The 16,407-nt window shown below is 39.5% G+C and overlaps 1 non-coding gene across 1 annotated transcript; it reads left to right on the top strand.

Moving 5' to 3' along the window:
* The first annotated feature begins 15,839 nt into the window (after positions 1 to 15,839).
* LOC120112282 lies at positions 15,840 to 15,945 on the top strand. Its single transcript, XR_005513756.1, has one exon. It is a non-coding gene; the product is annotated as a small nucleolar RNA R71 (small nucleolar RNA).
* The last annotated feature ends 462 nt before the right edge of the window (positions 15,946 to 16,407 follow it).

Here is a 16,407-nt window from a genome sequence, read left to right as displayed (position 1 = left end):
GCGCTCTTCAGGAGTCGACTCGTTGACAGGTTTTGAGATGAATCTTTCTGTCCGGCTAAATGTTCTCAGTCGGAGTCGACTCGTAATTTACAGGAGTCGACTCGAGCCTGTGCCAGTGCTTCTGATACGCTTGGAGTCGACTCGTAATCTCCCGGAGTCGACTCGAGACTCAGACTTTGGTTCAAATTGAATTCTTTACTTATCCAAAATGTATTGAACCAAATCTTGAGACACTTAACCATAAATTTACAAGTATTTGACTGAGACACTAGATTGAATTCATTAGTATAACATAAGATATACTCAAATGCTTTGAGCTCATCAAAATCAAATAGGGTCATAATCAATCACTCCACAGGATTCGATCAATTGCCCGTCGGCAACACAGTTCACATAAGGTTTTAACCTTGGCCATTGATTTTGAAAACCTATCCACTATTTGAGGTGTTGGATCTCCACTGCACCATAAGGAGAAACCTTTTTCACTACGAATGGTCCATCCCACCTAGAGCGAAGTTTACCCAGGAAGAGTCGCAACTTGGAATTGAATAGCCAAACCTTTTGATCAGGTTCGAAGGACTTACGGTTAATGGTTTTATCATGAAAAGCCTTAGTCCTTGCTTTATAAATTTTAGCACTTTCATAGGCCTCATTGTGCAACTCTTCAAGTTCACTTAGTTGGAGTTTTCGGTTAGGACCAGCTGCTGCCATGTCTAAGTTAAACTTTTTGATAGCCCAGAAAGCTCTATGTTCAAGTTCTACCGATAAGTGACAAGCTTTTCCAAAAACTAATCGGTAGGGAGACATGCCAATAGGAGTTTTATAGGCAGTACGGTAGGCCCAGAGAACATCATTTATTCTTTGGGACCAATCTTTCCTATCGGGACGTACCGTTTTCTCTAAGATGTGTTTTAACTTCCTATTGGACACCTTGACTTGTCCACTCGTTTGGGGATGGTATGGAGTAGCAACTTTGTGGGTGATGTTATATTTGCGAGCCAAAGCCTCGAAAGACCGATTGCAAAAATGAGATCCCCCATCACTGATGATGGCTCGGGGTGTGCCAAAACGACAAAAGATATTTTCATGTAAAAATTTAACCACAACCTTGTGGTCATTAGTTTTAGTGGCGACAGCTTCTACCCATTTTGAAACATAATCAACCCCTACCAGAATGTATTCGAAACCAAAAGATGGTGGGAAAGGGCCCATAAAGTCAATACCCCAGTCATCAAAGATTTCTATAATTAAAATAGGATTAAGAGGCATCATATCTCTACGGGAGATGGTACCCATCTGTTGGTACCGTTCACAAGTTTGGCAAAAGTTATTGTTGCCCAAGGAGACAACCCAAGAGGAGGAGGGGTGAATTGGGTTTTAATTAAATCTTGACCAATTAAAAGTATAATGAGTAATTAACTAAATCTAATGCAAGTAGAATAATTAGATTACTAGATGCAGTGAGTGAAGTGAGAGAAAGAGACAATTAGCCAATACAAATACAGTAAAGTTTATAGTGGTTCGGAGCCAACTCTTGCTCCTACGTCCACTCCCCAAGCCGCACTTGGGAGTTCACTATAATCTCCAGGATTACAACCAGTTGTTTTACAAGCTCACAACCCAACATGTTATTTTCACGAGTTTATAATGAACTCGGTCGGTTTTCACAGGCTCACCGACTAGAACCATCCGATTGTTTTTCCAGATTCACAATCAAACTCAGTTGGTTTCTCCGGTTCACCAACCACAACTTTACACCATTGGTTTTTCCTTTGGCTTACCAACAAACCTTACAATCCTTGATTCAATCTCCTGATTGAATCAAGTAAGAAAAACAAAGGTTGAAAGTTCACAAGGAAAGCTTCTAAAAAAGCAAGTGTGAGAATAATATAAGCAAAGTAGAGTTAGAAGCCCTCAAACAGATTTTAAATAGGGAAGTAGGGGCTTCTCGATTTCTGAGTCTCCTCTTGAAAGGACTGATGATTGGAGGACAGTAGTAGAGCCTTGAATGCGAAGGAAGTACTTCTCAGATTGAGTTGAATGCACCTCTTCCTTCTTTTTCTTGTATTTACTCTTAAGAAGCTCTTGGTAGGTGGAAATGCCTTTTTGCTTGAATGGAATAGCTCTCTCCTCATCTACTACTGTTCACTCTGGCTATTTAAGATGTTCCTACCGAAAACTAGCCGTTAGGAACAGATTTGGAGCCATTTGTCCCGTCTGCACATCCTGACAATGTATCCGTTGGGATCGAAGTCGACTCGTGCGATCTGGAGTCGACTCGGCTGTTACTGGAGTCGACTCGCTCTTTATACGAGACGACTCGCCCACTGTTCAGGATTTGAATTAAAGTGCTTGTCCGTCCTGGAGTCGACTCGGACCAAACTGGAGTCGACTCGTCAACTTCTGGAGATGACTCGGGCACTTAGGAGTCGGCTCGTTCTCAGGGTTCCAGAAATCCATCTTTTTGTTTTTCATCCTCGCGTCGACTCGAGTTTTCTTGGAGTCGACTCGACACTCTTTAGAGGCGACTCGAGATCTTCTGGAGACGTCTCGTTCTTAGAGGCCGAAAAACTGATTCTCTGTCTTTTGAACTAAACTGCCTCGGAGTCGACTCGCGCCTTGTTGGAGTCGACTCGGCTGACTTGGGGGTCGACTCTGGAACTCTTGGAGTCGACGCGTTCACAGGGTCTCTCAGATTGGTTCTCTGCCTTTCAGACTGCTTTCCTCTGGGAGTCGACACGGACATAACTAGGAGTCGACTCGCCAAACTTCGGAGTCGACTCGTAAGGATGATAGTGTTATTTTGATGATTAATACGACCATTAAGGAAATATCTAATTAAATACTATAAGTTAATTTGATATATCAATACTGAGTTCGACACTCTCAGTACATTAAAAGAATGAGATCAAGATATATTTCAATGATTCATAATGAGATAAAATTTGCGATAGAAAAGAGATAGTGAATTCTAAATTCTGATTCGGCAAAGTTTCAAGTGAAACGTACTCTTAAGGGGACAATAGTAATTTTCATTGTTAAGTGTATGTAGCAATACCATGGGATACATTCAAAATTGCTTGAAGTATATTTCATTGATTATACGGATGAATCTAACCTTAAGTTGCAGCAAAGTGTGGAATGAGTCGACCCCAAGATTGATGGAGTCGACCCCGGCACATCATGGAACCATCTGGCACACTTCTGCAAAAATGACACGGATGAACAGTAGTTGAGTCGACCCCAAGCTTGCTTGAGTCGACCCCATCTTCAAGCCTCAAGAAAATAAGTCTCTGGAATCTCTGAGAGAGTCGACCCCAATGTAACTTGAGTCGACCCCAACTGAACATGAGTCGACCCCAAGGCTGTGTCATTCAAAACTGGGTCTCTGGAATCCCTGAGAGGGTTGACCCCAATGGAACTTGAGTCGACCCCACTGAACCTTGAGTCGACCCAAAAAGAGTTGAGTCGACCCCAGTGAAAAATGACTGAAATATAAGGTTCTGTGTTTCCTGAGAGGGCCGACCCCAATGTAGCATGAGTCAACCCCAGTGAAAGTTGAGTCGACCCCAAGTCTGATAAACAGTGGTTTGAGTCGACCCCAGAAAAGGTTGGGTCGACCCCAGCACGGGCAGAAGCATAACGGCTAGTTCTGCAGAAGTATTTTTTGTCCTCCCAACAGTAAGTAACGGCTAGTTTTTGAAATCTAACCAATGAAGAGTGTCCAATGGATGAGGAAAACTATTTAAAGTGACACTATTCATCAGAGAAAGTATCCTTTTGCAAAATATCAAAGCTTACACAAGAAAGACAAGTGCCCTAATTTTCTTCATCCAAGTGCTTCACTCAAAGAGTCAAAAGAAAGTAGTAGAGCAGATTCTAAGGAACATCAAGAGCTCCATCAACCCTTGAAGAGTGAAGCAATCTTGACAAAGAAGAGAGAAGTCTCCTCAAGCGATAATTATATTCTAAACTCATCTTTGTAGCCTATAATTGTTATATTTGCTCATCTAGGAGTTTCAACTTTCTTCTTCTTTTTAATCACCTTGTAAAGGTTTGTTGGTGAGCCCGTAAAACCAACGGTAAAGATTTGTTGGTGAGCCCGTAAAACCAACGGTGTAGGTTTGTTGGTGAACCAGTAAAACCAATTGTGAAGGTTCGTTGGTGAGCCCGTTAAAACCAACATAGATTTTTGGTGATTCCGGAAAACCAAAGTGTAAAGATTTTTGGATTGTGAGCCCGGAAAACAATCCAACTGTAATCCGCGGGATTATAGTAAATTTCCAAGGGGTCGCTTGGGGAGTGGACGTAGGTGCTTAGGAGAGCACCGAACTACTATACTTCTTGTGTGTTTGCATTGTGTATTGTTTTAACTTCACTCACTCATCAATTGACTAAATTAAGATAGTAAAAATTTAGAGAAACCAATTCACCCCCCCTCTTGGCTTGTCACCTTGGGCAACAAGTGGTATCAGAGCAAGATGCTCACATAGTATTTGTTGATCTCACAATCAAGAGACAAAGATCATGACAACCCAAGTAGGATGTTCTATGAGCGAGGGGCAATCCACAAATAGACCTCTTCTGTTTAATGGCACTAATTACACATACTGAAAAGCTAGGATGAGGATATTCATACAAGCTCTAGACTATGAATTGTGGAATATCATAACTAGAGAACCACACACACCCACAATTAGTATAGAGGGCACAATCATTCCCAAACCAGAAATGGATTGGAATGAGAGTGATAGAAGACTAGCATAACTAAATGCTAAAGCAATTAATGTATTTTACTGTTCACTAGATGTAAGTGAATTCAATAGAATATCTACATGCACCTCCGTGAAAGAAATTTGGGATAAACTGGAGGTCACACATTAAGGAACTAATCAAGTCAAGGAGTCAAAGATAAATATATTAGTACATAAGTATGAGTTGTTTAAAATGAAATCCACAGAGTCCATAACTGAAATGTTTACTCGATTCACGGAAATCATAAATGGGCTAAAGAGTTTAAGAAAGTCTTATACTAACTCTGAACTAGTGCGAAAAATTCTCAGATCTCTACCAAGAGTTTGGGAGGCCAAGGTAACAGCAATTCAAGAAGTAAAGGACCTCAGTACACTGTAATTGGAAGAACTTCTAGGATCACTCATGACCCATGAGTTGACCATGAAGCAAAATTTAGAAGATGAGGTCAAGAAAAGAAAAACCATTGCCTTGAAGTCTACTACTCCAAAATAGAAAACTGAATCAGAAGAATCTGATGATGAGGAGGAATATGATGAAGAAGGAATGACTATGCTTGGAAGAAAATTCAGAAAGTTCATGAGAGAAAAGAAGAAATTTCATAAAAGGAAGCCCTTCCTCAAAGGTAGCTCAAGCAAAGGAAAGGGTAAGGACAAAGAAAAGGAAAAGGAAACACCAATTTGTTATGAGTGTAACAAGCCCGGGCATTTCAAGATAGATTGTCCGGAATTGAAGTGGATGGCAAGAAAACTTAAGAAGAAGAACTTCATGGCTGAATGGAGTGAAAGTGAGGAGTCAAGTTCGGAAGAGGAAGATCAACAAGAGACGACTCAAATCTGCCATATGGCCAATGACGATGAGGTAGATTCAGAACTTGAATGTGATTTTACTGTTGAAGAATTACATGATGCATTTTTAGAACTCATGGAAGAACACAAGAAATTGCTCAATAAAAATAAAGTTCTAAAAGATGAAAATCAATCTCTTATCAAAGAAAAGCAAAAACTATCTAATGACTATGAAACATTAAGTAGGAGATTCACCAATGAATCCAAAAGTCAAATGGCTGAAAATGTCAAGTTAAAAGAATATGCTAAAAAATACAAATTATTAGTGGACAAGTTTTCACTTAGCTCAACTAAGTTAAATATAATTCTTGATAGTCAAAAAGCTGTATATGATAAAGCTGGATTAGGATATAAAACAAATAGGAAACAAAAATACTTAAAGAACATATTTGTGAAAGCCAAAAATGAAAATATAACTTGTCATTGCTGCAATAAATTAGGACATAAAGTATATGAGTGTAACTATAGAAAGTCTAGCTACAACAAATTGAGTAATAATTACAAGCTAAAATCCAAAAAAATTTAGGTTCCAAAAGGAACATCAAGTACTAACCCTAAAGGACCCAACATAGTTTGGGTACCTAAAGCATATTCTTGATCTTGATTGCAGGGGTGTCTTGCAGCTAATAAGATGGATAAACGATGGTAGCGGCTGTTCAAGACACATGACAGGTGACGTAGAACAATTTGTCACCTTGAAATCTAAGAAGGGTGGAGTGGTAACCTATGGAGACAATGGAAAAGGACTTATCATTGGAAAGGGTAAAATTTACATTACTCCATCCACCTTTATAGATAATGTTTTATTAGTTAAGGGTCTGAAACATAACCTACTTAGCATAAGTCAATTTTGTGATAAAGGTCTTAAAGTCACATTTGAAGCTTCAGTATGCATAATCACAAATCTTAAAGATAATAGCATTGTACTTATAGGACAAAGGCTGAGAAATATTTACATGGTAGATCTTCATGAGTTAGGCCAGAAAAATGGATTATGTTTAATTACTAATGAAGAAAGGAAAAATGAAACAAGTTGGCTTTGGCATCGTAGACTAGGACATGCTAGTATGGACTTAATATCAAGACTAGTCAAGAAGGATTTGATAAAGGATGTGCCAAAATTAATCTTTGAAAAGGGCAAAATCTGTGGACCATGCTCATTAGGAAAGCAAACAAAATCATCCTTCAAATCAAAGAATATAGTATCAACCACTAGGCCTTTTGAACTCATACACATGGATCAATTTGGACCCACTAGAACCACAAGCCTAGGAGAGAAGAAGTATGGACTAGTTATAGTAGATGATTTTTCAAGATATACATGGGTTTCATTTCTTACACATAAGAATGAAGCATATTCAGCATTCTTGAAATATTATAAAAACATCATAACTGAAAAGAAGCTCACCTTAATAGCAATTCGAAGTGATCATGGAACTGAATTTGAAAATCAACACTTTGAAGAATTTTGTAATGAAAATAGCATCTCACATCAATTTTAAGTACCTAGAACGCCTCAACAAAATGGGATTGTTGAAAGAAAAAATAGGACCTTGGCAGAAATGGCACGCACAATGTTGTGCGAGTCAAATCTTCCAAAGTACTTTTGGGCTGAAGTTGTAAGTACTGCTTGCCATATTCTAAATCGGGTTTTGATACGACCTATAACCAAGAAAACTTCTCATGAACTTTGGAAAAATAAGAAACCAACTGCTAAATATCTTAGAGTATTTGGATGTAGATGTTTCATTTTAAACAATGGCAAGGAGGATCTAAGTAAATTTGATGCCAAGTCAGATGAAGGTATCTTCTTAGGATACTTTACATCTAGCAGGGCATACAAAGTATTCAACAAAAGAACTCTTGTAGTTGAAGAGTCAGTTAATATCATTTTTGATGAGTCTGATAGTGAGTCTCCTAGAACAGAAAATATTTTTGATGATGATGCAGGAATTATTGACTTTGAAAAATTGAATCTTGATGACGTGCCAAACCAAAAAAAGGAAAATGATCGCATGCCACCACAATCTCAAGACTTGCCAAAGGAATGGAGGTATGCGCATGGACACCCTAAAGACTTAATCATTGGTGATTCATCTCAAGGGGTAAGAACTCGATCCTCTCTTAAAAATTTAAATGATTATCTTGCTTTTGTTTCACAATTAGAACCTAAGACTTATGAAGAAGCTGAAAAAGACACAAATTGGATAAATGCTATGCAAGAAGAATTAAATCAATTCAAAAGAAGTAATGTATGGACATTAACTGAGAGACCAAAGCATAACTCTGTAATTGGAACAAAATGGATCTTTAGAAATAAATTAGATAAAAATGGGGTAGTTATAAGAATTAAAGCTAGACTTGTAGCTAAGGGATACAATCAAGAAGAAGGAATAGATTTTGAGAAAACATTTGCTCCCGTGGCCAGATTAGAAGCTATTAGATTACTTCTAGCTTTTGCATGCTTCATGGATGATGCAAAAATAAAATTGTTCTCCCAAGTGCAGGAGAATTGCACAAGTAATATAACTCGGGAGTCCGAGGTCGATTCCTCAGGGAACGAAATATGGATTATCAGCATAATTTTAGATTAATTAATTCAATAAACTTGTGGATTAAGATGATGTTTTGCAAATAGAAAACAAATCAGTAAATAGAGAATCGAAGTTTGGATAGATTAAGATGGTGTAGGGATCCAGAATCTCCTTTGATAATATCAAATTCATGCGATAAATTCTATGATTCTTTTTTTTTCTTTGAAAATTATAAGCAGATAAAATTTAATTATGGAGTATGTTCTTGATAACATGAATTCTCTTTCTAAGTATTCAACGTGCCTTATAATGTCAACGATGAATCAAATAATCGGAGAAGACACGTATCAATAAGCATAAATCATAAAAGAATTTTCAACATATAAGAATCATGACATAATAAAAAGATAAATCATTTAAAGCAAAGGATTAGAATTTACATCATGAACTTGATACACCAAATAATCTCCCTTCACCCATCACCAAGGACTTTAGCTCATCATCTTCCTATCTCTTTCTCACTCTTTTTTTTTTCTTTTTCTTAATAACAGAAACAGGGCATCCCCTGTTTCTCTCTACACTTTTTTTTTTTCTTTCCACTGCAGCCGCCCGGCTCCACTCCTTTCTTCTTCAAATCGGAGCCTTCTTCTTCCCCAATCCCCAGCCGAGAAGGATCTCTTCATATAGATCGCCCCAGAGCCCATGGTCAGGCTAGGATTCCCCTGATCGCGCGTGGAGAGGAGGTTGCGGGCGGATCAGGCGCTGATAGGTTTCACGGGATGCTGGGGTCTTGGGCTCGGGCGGACGCTGTGGAGGAGATTGCGGGCGGATCCGGCGCCAAGAACGGACGCCGATGATCGTGCGAGGGAGATGAGGTCTGGGAGGTTGAAATGGATGAGAGCTGCGGCGGGATCTTCGGACGCTGGGATCCTGGGATGCTGCTCACGGACGGCTGTAGGCGGGATGCTTGGAAGAGGTGGATGAACGAGCGTTGGGCTCGGGAAGGAGGCGGACGCCGGGATTGTGCACGGGAGCTGGTCACGGGCTGCTGGGAGGCGCTGATCTCGGCTGGAATGTAGTGAAGACGGGGTGGCTGATACGGGATGATGCGGTGGACGGGATGCTGGGGAGTTTCACGGACGCTGGGACCATTCACGGGATTTGGGATGTGAGGAATCAGTGGAGGAGGCGGCAGACGCGTGGGAGGTGATCACGGGATGATCACGGGACTTGGGATTCCTTGCTTGTTCCATTGCGGAAGGATGGGATGGATGCGGGCTCCATCGAAATGAGATGCACAGGTTATTAGAAATCGGTTGCAGTGAATTGGACGGCTGAACTCAGCCTTCTTCTAGTGTGTAACTGGGATTGATCCATACAGCTGGCTAGTCACCTGCGGTGATGCATCTTTTTAGACCCAATGCGCATTTAAACTCTGATCTGTGCCAAATAAAAATATGAAATTAATGCAGCACTTTTGTCATTATTTGTTAGCAATAATATTAATTTAAGTAGTATGTAGATCGCACTTTTGTGCTCTCATCACACCCCCCAACTAGCTTATTGCTAGTCCCTTGCAATTCAGAGTAAACAATAACATGAGAGTACAAAAAGTGTTGGTCAATCCTTTGACTTTTTATTAAAGCTAAAGACATAAAAACTAAGATATGTACCCACTTTCGTAGTGCATCACGATTGCACTTGGCACGTGCAACAAGCCGTTAAATCCCTAGGTTACCCTAGTGGACGAGTGTTGTCTCGTGAGGGTTTTCAGGGATGTTACCCACAAACATCATGAATGATATGACATGAAATAAATCCTAAGCTAATACACATGTGATATATATTTTTCTTAAGCTTGGCAACTATCAAAGCAAGGGGAATAATAAAGTGTAGTGTGCATAAACAGAATGACTTTCATAGAGCACTAATACCTCCACCACAACATGGTACCACTTGAATTTTAGGTGCACTACTCAAATTCGCAAGTGTTTACTACAGTTTATTAGAACCTGATCTATCAAATTTTCAGAATATCACATGTTGTCTACATTCGTCAAGAATGGTTCATATGTAAAGAAAGAGCTATCAATCCCAACTAAATATCCAAAGTACACAAAGGTCCAATACAATGGAGTCAAACCAGCCATTACCACATGTCACTGGGTTCAGCCCGACCAACCCTATTCATGCTTTTTTTTTTTTTTAAAGACATATGGTGATTACAATAGTCCAACCCCCTTAGGCTCTAGCAAGGTCCATGTGGCGAGTTTTCGGCCAATGACTCTTGATCCAGTTGGCTCAAGGCATTAGGTGAAAACACCCCTCGGGCTTAATTACTCGAACCAAACTACGCCACGAGGTTAGACTTGTCATCTCCTCATTTATTTATTTATTTTATTTTATTTTTTCAAAATAGAGAAGGTAAACTGAACCATATAATGTGACTGCAACGTGACTATAGGTCAACCAAGATCGGAACATAAGGCACTTAGATGATCTAGCCGAGGTATTCAACCTCTATCTTTATGTGAAAACCAAATCAAGAACCTTATAGTACGGACAAGGATACTCGTACTTCTTTTACAGATATGGCTTAATAAAAATGCATTAAACAAATGTGAACTCCTGAGGCCTTCCTATAATCATTAAATACATGTGCGGGGATCTAATAATAGGTCTCTAATTAGTCATAGTACGCATGTATTCCTTGCCTTAATAGTTGCACAAACTCAATATGAAAATACATGTGCATTTGCTTAGAAAAGAATGCAAAAACATTTTTTTTTTTTTTTTTGCAAAATACTTCCCTCCCCCCAACTTAAACGTTGCATTGTCCTCAATGTAATAGATACAAGAAAACTATAATGAAAGACAGTAGAGAAAATAATATTGGAGAGAAGAGGAATACCTTGAGCTGTTGATATCTAGAAAATAAAACCTACAAAACTAGAAAAATAATCCTAACTAATATACACATACCTTTGCCTTCATGTTCAGTCATAAGAAGGCTCCCCCAAGAAAAAGGAGTCCTCTTCATCTGCAAAATTCTTAAGAAAAGGTTTTAACCTGTGTCCATTTACCTTAAAAATTCTACCATCCCGTGGATTCTCAATCTCAACCGCCCCATGTGGAAAAACAGTTTTTATAATGTAAGGACCTGTCCATTTCGATCGCAACTTACCAGGAAACAGATGTAAGCGGGAATCATATAAAAGAACTTTTTGCAAAGGTTCAAAAGATTTTTTTAAAATTGATTTATCATGTAAGATTTTCATTCGTTCTTTGCAAATTTTAGCATTGTCATAAGCATCTCTGCGAATCTCATTAAGCTCGTTTAATTGCAATTTTCTAGCTAGACCGGCATCTTGTAAATCAAAATTCAATTTTCTAATTGCCCAATACGATTTATGTTCTATTTCTACAGGCAGATGACACGCTTTTCCATAGACTAGCCGGTAGGGAGACATGCCAAGAATGGTTTTGTATGCAGTACGATAGGCCCATAATGCATCTGATAGTTTCAAGGACCAATCTTTTCGTGATGGGTTCACCATTTTCTCTAAAATACGTTTGATCTCCCTATTGGCTAATTCTACTTGGCCACTAGTTTGCGGGTGATATGGGGTAGCAACTTTGTGGGTGACACCATACTCTTTTAATAATGTCTCAAAAGGCTTATTACAAAAGTGTTTTCCACCATCACTAATTATGACCTTAGGCATCCCAAATCGTGAAAAAATATTTTCTTTTAAAAACTTCAGGACGGGTTTGTGATCATTGGTCTTACAAGCAACAGCTTCTACCCATTTGGACACATATTCGACACCGATTAAAATGTACTCATATCCAAAAGATGGTGGAAATGGGCCCATAAAATCGATGCCCCAACAATCGAAAATTTCGATAATAGTAATGGGTTGAAGAGGCATCATTTGCCTACGAGTTAGACTTCCAATACGTTGACATGGATCACATGTCCTGCAGAACTCGTGGGCATCTTTGAACATAGTAGGCCAATAGAAACCACATTGCAAGACCTTTGCAACAGTTTTCTTAGAGGCAAAGTGTCCACCGCAAGCATCAGTGTGGCAGAAAGAAAGTACGCTTTGTATATCATGATCCGGTATGCATCGTCTAAAGGTTTGATCATTGCAATATTTAAATAAATAAGGTTCGTCATAGTAATAATTCTTTACTTCGCGCAAGAAAATTTTTCTATCTGTCGACCCCCAATGTTCCGATATCCGGCTTGTAACAAGAAAATTTACAATATCTGCATACCATGGTATACTAGAAAGTGCAAACAACTGCTCTTCAGGGAATGAGTCCTTGATGGAAAATTGTGGCACTGAATCATGAAAAACTAATCGTGATAAATGGTCAGCAACCACATTCTCTACTCCTTTTTTATCTTTGATAGTGATGTCAAATTCTTGGAGTAGAAGTATCCATCGTATTAAGCGTGGTTTGGCCTCTTTCTTATCCAACAAATATTTTAGTGCCGCATGGTCCGTGAAGATAACAATAGGAGCACCAAGGATATAAGAGCGAAATTTATCTAAGGCAAATACTACTGCAAACAATTCCTTCTCGGTGGTAGTGTAATTCATTTGAGCATCGTTTAAGGTTTTGCTTGCATAGTAAATGACATATAGCTTATTATCCTTGCGTTGTCCTAAGACAGCTCCTATTGCATAGTCGCTAGCGTCGCACATAATCTCAAAAGGTAATGACCAATCGGGTGGTCGAACGATGGGTGCAGTGCTAAGCATAGACTTTAACTTCTCGAATGCATCTTGGCAAGTTTCAGTCCAATTGAACGGTGTATCAAGGGATAGGAGATTACATATTGGTCGAGATATGACACTAAAGTTCTTGATGAATCTCCTATAAAATCCGGCGTGACCCAAAAATGATCTAACATCTCTAACCGTCTTGGGTGCAGGTAGCTTAGCAATTAAATCAGTCTTAGCTCTATCTACTTCCATGCCCTTCGATGAAACAATATGTCCTAAGACAATTCCCTTTGGCACTATGAAGTGGCATTTCTCCCAATTCAGTATCAAATTCTTTTTCATACATCGAGCTAAGACAGCTTGTAAATGTGATAGGCAATCATCAAATGTGTCGCCAAAAATGGAGAAGTCGTCCATGAACACTTCCAAAAATTTCTCGTTCATGTCTTCAAAGATGCTGAGCATGCATTTTGGAATGTTGCAGGTGCATTACACAACCCGAATGGCATTCATCGGAAAGCAAATGTGCCAAAAGGACAAGTGAAGGTAGTCTTCTCTTGATCTTCCGGTGAAATTTCAATTTGATAATATCCCGAATAGCCATCGAGAAAACAATAGAAATCATGCCCTGCAACCCTCTCCAATACTTGGTCTAGGAAGGGTAGAGGAAAGTGATCCTTTCGTGTGACCAAATTCAGCTTTCGGTAGTCAACACACATGCGCCAACTCGTCGGGACACGAGTTGGAACTAGTTCACCTTGTTCATTTTCTACTACCGTCAAACCCGATTTCTTAGGAATGACTTGAGTAGGGCTTACCCACTTGCTGTCGGAAATTGGGTAAATAATACCCACGTCAAGCAACTTGAGGACTTCTGCCTTAACCACATCTCTCATTGTAGGATTTAACCTTCGTTGCATTTGCCTTGTGGTTTTGGCATTGTCCTCCAAATATATCCGGTGCGTGCAAATTAAGGGGCTAATTCTCTTCAAATCGGCAATAGACCACCCTAAGGCTCCTTTATGATTCTTTAAAACATTAATTAATTTTTTTTCAATTCGAGCTTGGGTGCTTGCTCATGGGATGGTTCTATTTTCACCTCTCGAGGCGACAATCTCTCAAATTCTCCTTCTTTTGGTCTCCACCCATTGACCATCTTGATATCTAGATTATCCACAATAGGTGTGACTGACAAATTATTACCATTGGTTCCATTAGGACACCAATCAATTAAGCTATCATTGAATGGGTCGTTAATTGCTTTAGCTAACAAATAATCTTCTGCGATGGTTTCAACCCAATCAACCTCCTTACTCTCTTCGGAATCATTGGGTTGTTTGCACACATTAAAAATGTTCAGTTCTAAGGTCATATTACCGAAAGAAAGCTTCATGACGCCATTCCTACAATTAATCAATGCATTAGAAGTTGCAAGGAATGGACGTCCTAAAATGACCGGAATCTGAGACTGTGAGTTCGAAGCCGGATGTGTGTCCAATACAATAAAATCGACAGAAAAGTAGAACTTGTCTACTTGGACTAATACATCCTCGATAATTTTCCTTGGAATTTTAACTGACCTATCAGCTAATTGCAAAGTGACGGAGGTTAGCTTCAACTCACCTAAACCAAGTTGCTCATATACAGAATATGGCAACAAATTCACACTCGCCCCTAAATCTAACAATGCTCGCTCTATCCTAAAGTCTCCTATGATGCATGAGATGGTTGGGCAACCTGGATCTTTATATTTAGGGAGAATGTTGTGCTGCAAAATAGCACTCACATTTTCAGTTAAAAATGCCTTCTTCTTAACATTTAATCGGCGCTTAACAGTACACAAGTCCTTCAAAAATTTGGCATATGAGGGTACTTGTTTGATTGCATCAAGAAGAGGTATGTTGATCTTTACTTGTTTAAAAAGCTCAAGAATTTCAGAATTAGGTTCGAGCTTTTGCAACGGCTTTAACCGTTGTGGAAAAGGTGGAGGAAAAGGACATTCAACTTTCTCGGTAGAAGTTGGAACCTCAACTCCTTCTTTGTTCCTTTCATCGACTTTGGGAGCATCGGAATTAGAAGTGACCTGCGGTCTCAATGGGACGGTCTGATCAATGACTTTTCCATTACGCAAAGTCATGATGCTCTTTGCATGCTCTGTATGCGAACTAGAAGGAGCCGTATTATTACTACCGTGCACTTGTGGGTTAGGTTGGGGTTGAGCTGGAAGCTTACCCTTCTCTTGGGTACTTAGGACGGTAGTCAACATTGACAATTGGTTCCTTATGTCTTCAAAATTTCGAGTATTTTGAGCATTGATATTAGCTTGACCTTGTAGAAAAGTTTGTATGGATTGCAATGTATCCTCGATATTTGGCTTTTGAGAAGGTGATGGTGCATAAGGAGGATGTGCAGGTGGAGGAGCTGAATGGTGTGACTGTTGAGGATGATCGTTTCTCCACCTAAAGTTTGGATGATTCTTCCAACCAGGGTTATAGGTATTCGAGTATGGATCGTTATAAGGCTTTTGGTAGGAGTTCATAGCATTTGCTTGATCGTGCAAGACTTCTTTGAATGCCGGTATGGTGGGACAATCAGTAGTAGTATGACCCGACATATCGCAGATACCACAACACTCGTTTCTAAGCTCTATAGTCTTGACAGGCTCAACCTTCCTAAGCTCAATTTCTTCTACCTTCCTAGTGAGGGCTGCCATTTTAGCGTGAAGATCATCCTCAGTTCTGAGGTTGTAAAGGCCTCCATGTACAGAGCTAGTAGGCTTAGGCAAAGACTTGTTGTTTCTATCTCCGTTATCCCAAAGTTGGGCAGTCTCAGCAAGGGAATCCAAATACTCCCATGCCTCATCAGGTTGTTTTTCTAAAAATCTACCATTGCACATGGTCTCTACAAATTGTTTCAACTGTGGAGATAAACCTTCATAAAAGAAGCTAATGGTTCTCCAAGTTTCGAATCCGTGATGAGGGCATGAGAGAAGGTCTTTAAATCTTTTCCAACATTCATAAAATATTTCATTATCTTTTTGTTGGAAATTGCTGATATGTCTTTTCAAAAAGTTAGTCCTTTGTGTGGGGAAGAACTTCTTTAAAAATTCTCTCTGCATATCTTGCCAATTTCTTATTGATCTAGGTCGCAAAGAGTTTAGCCATGTTTTGGCCTTATCCTTTAGAGAGAAAGAAAACAATGTCAACTTGAGGACATCCTCGGTGACGTTTGGCACTCTAAATGTAATGCTCAATTCTTCAAAATCCTTTAAATGAAGATACGGACTCTCGGACTCTAACCCGTGGAACTTGGGCAGCAATTGGATTACCCCGGGTTTGATGTCAAAATGTCCTACATTATCAGGAAAAATTATGCATGAAGGCTGACTAGTCCTAGCCGGTTGTAGGTATTGTCTTAGGGTCATAACATGGGGTTCACGTTCTCGATCGTGGTGGCTTCCCGCATCTTCATTTAAATCAGCCATCTCACAAGGTGTGAGATATTGAGAAGGAATTTCAGGGGTATGTCCTAAGG

This window comes from Phoenix dactylifera, chromosome 10 (assembly GCF_009389715.1).
Source record: "Phoenix dactylifera cultivar Barhee BC4 chromosome 10, palm_55x_up_171113_PBpolish2nd_filt_p, whole genome shotgun sequence".
NCBI lineage: Eukaryota > Viridiplantae > Streptophyta > Magnoliopsida > Arecales > Arecaceae > Phoenix > Phoenix dactylifera.
Note: the sequence above shows the minus strand (reverse complement) of the source record. Positions and strands in the feature narration are given on the sequence as shown.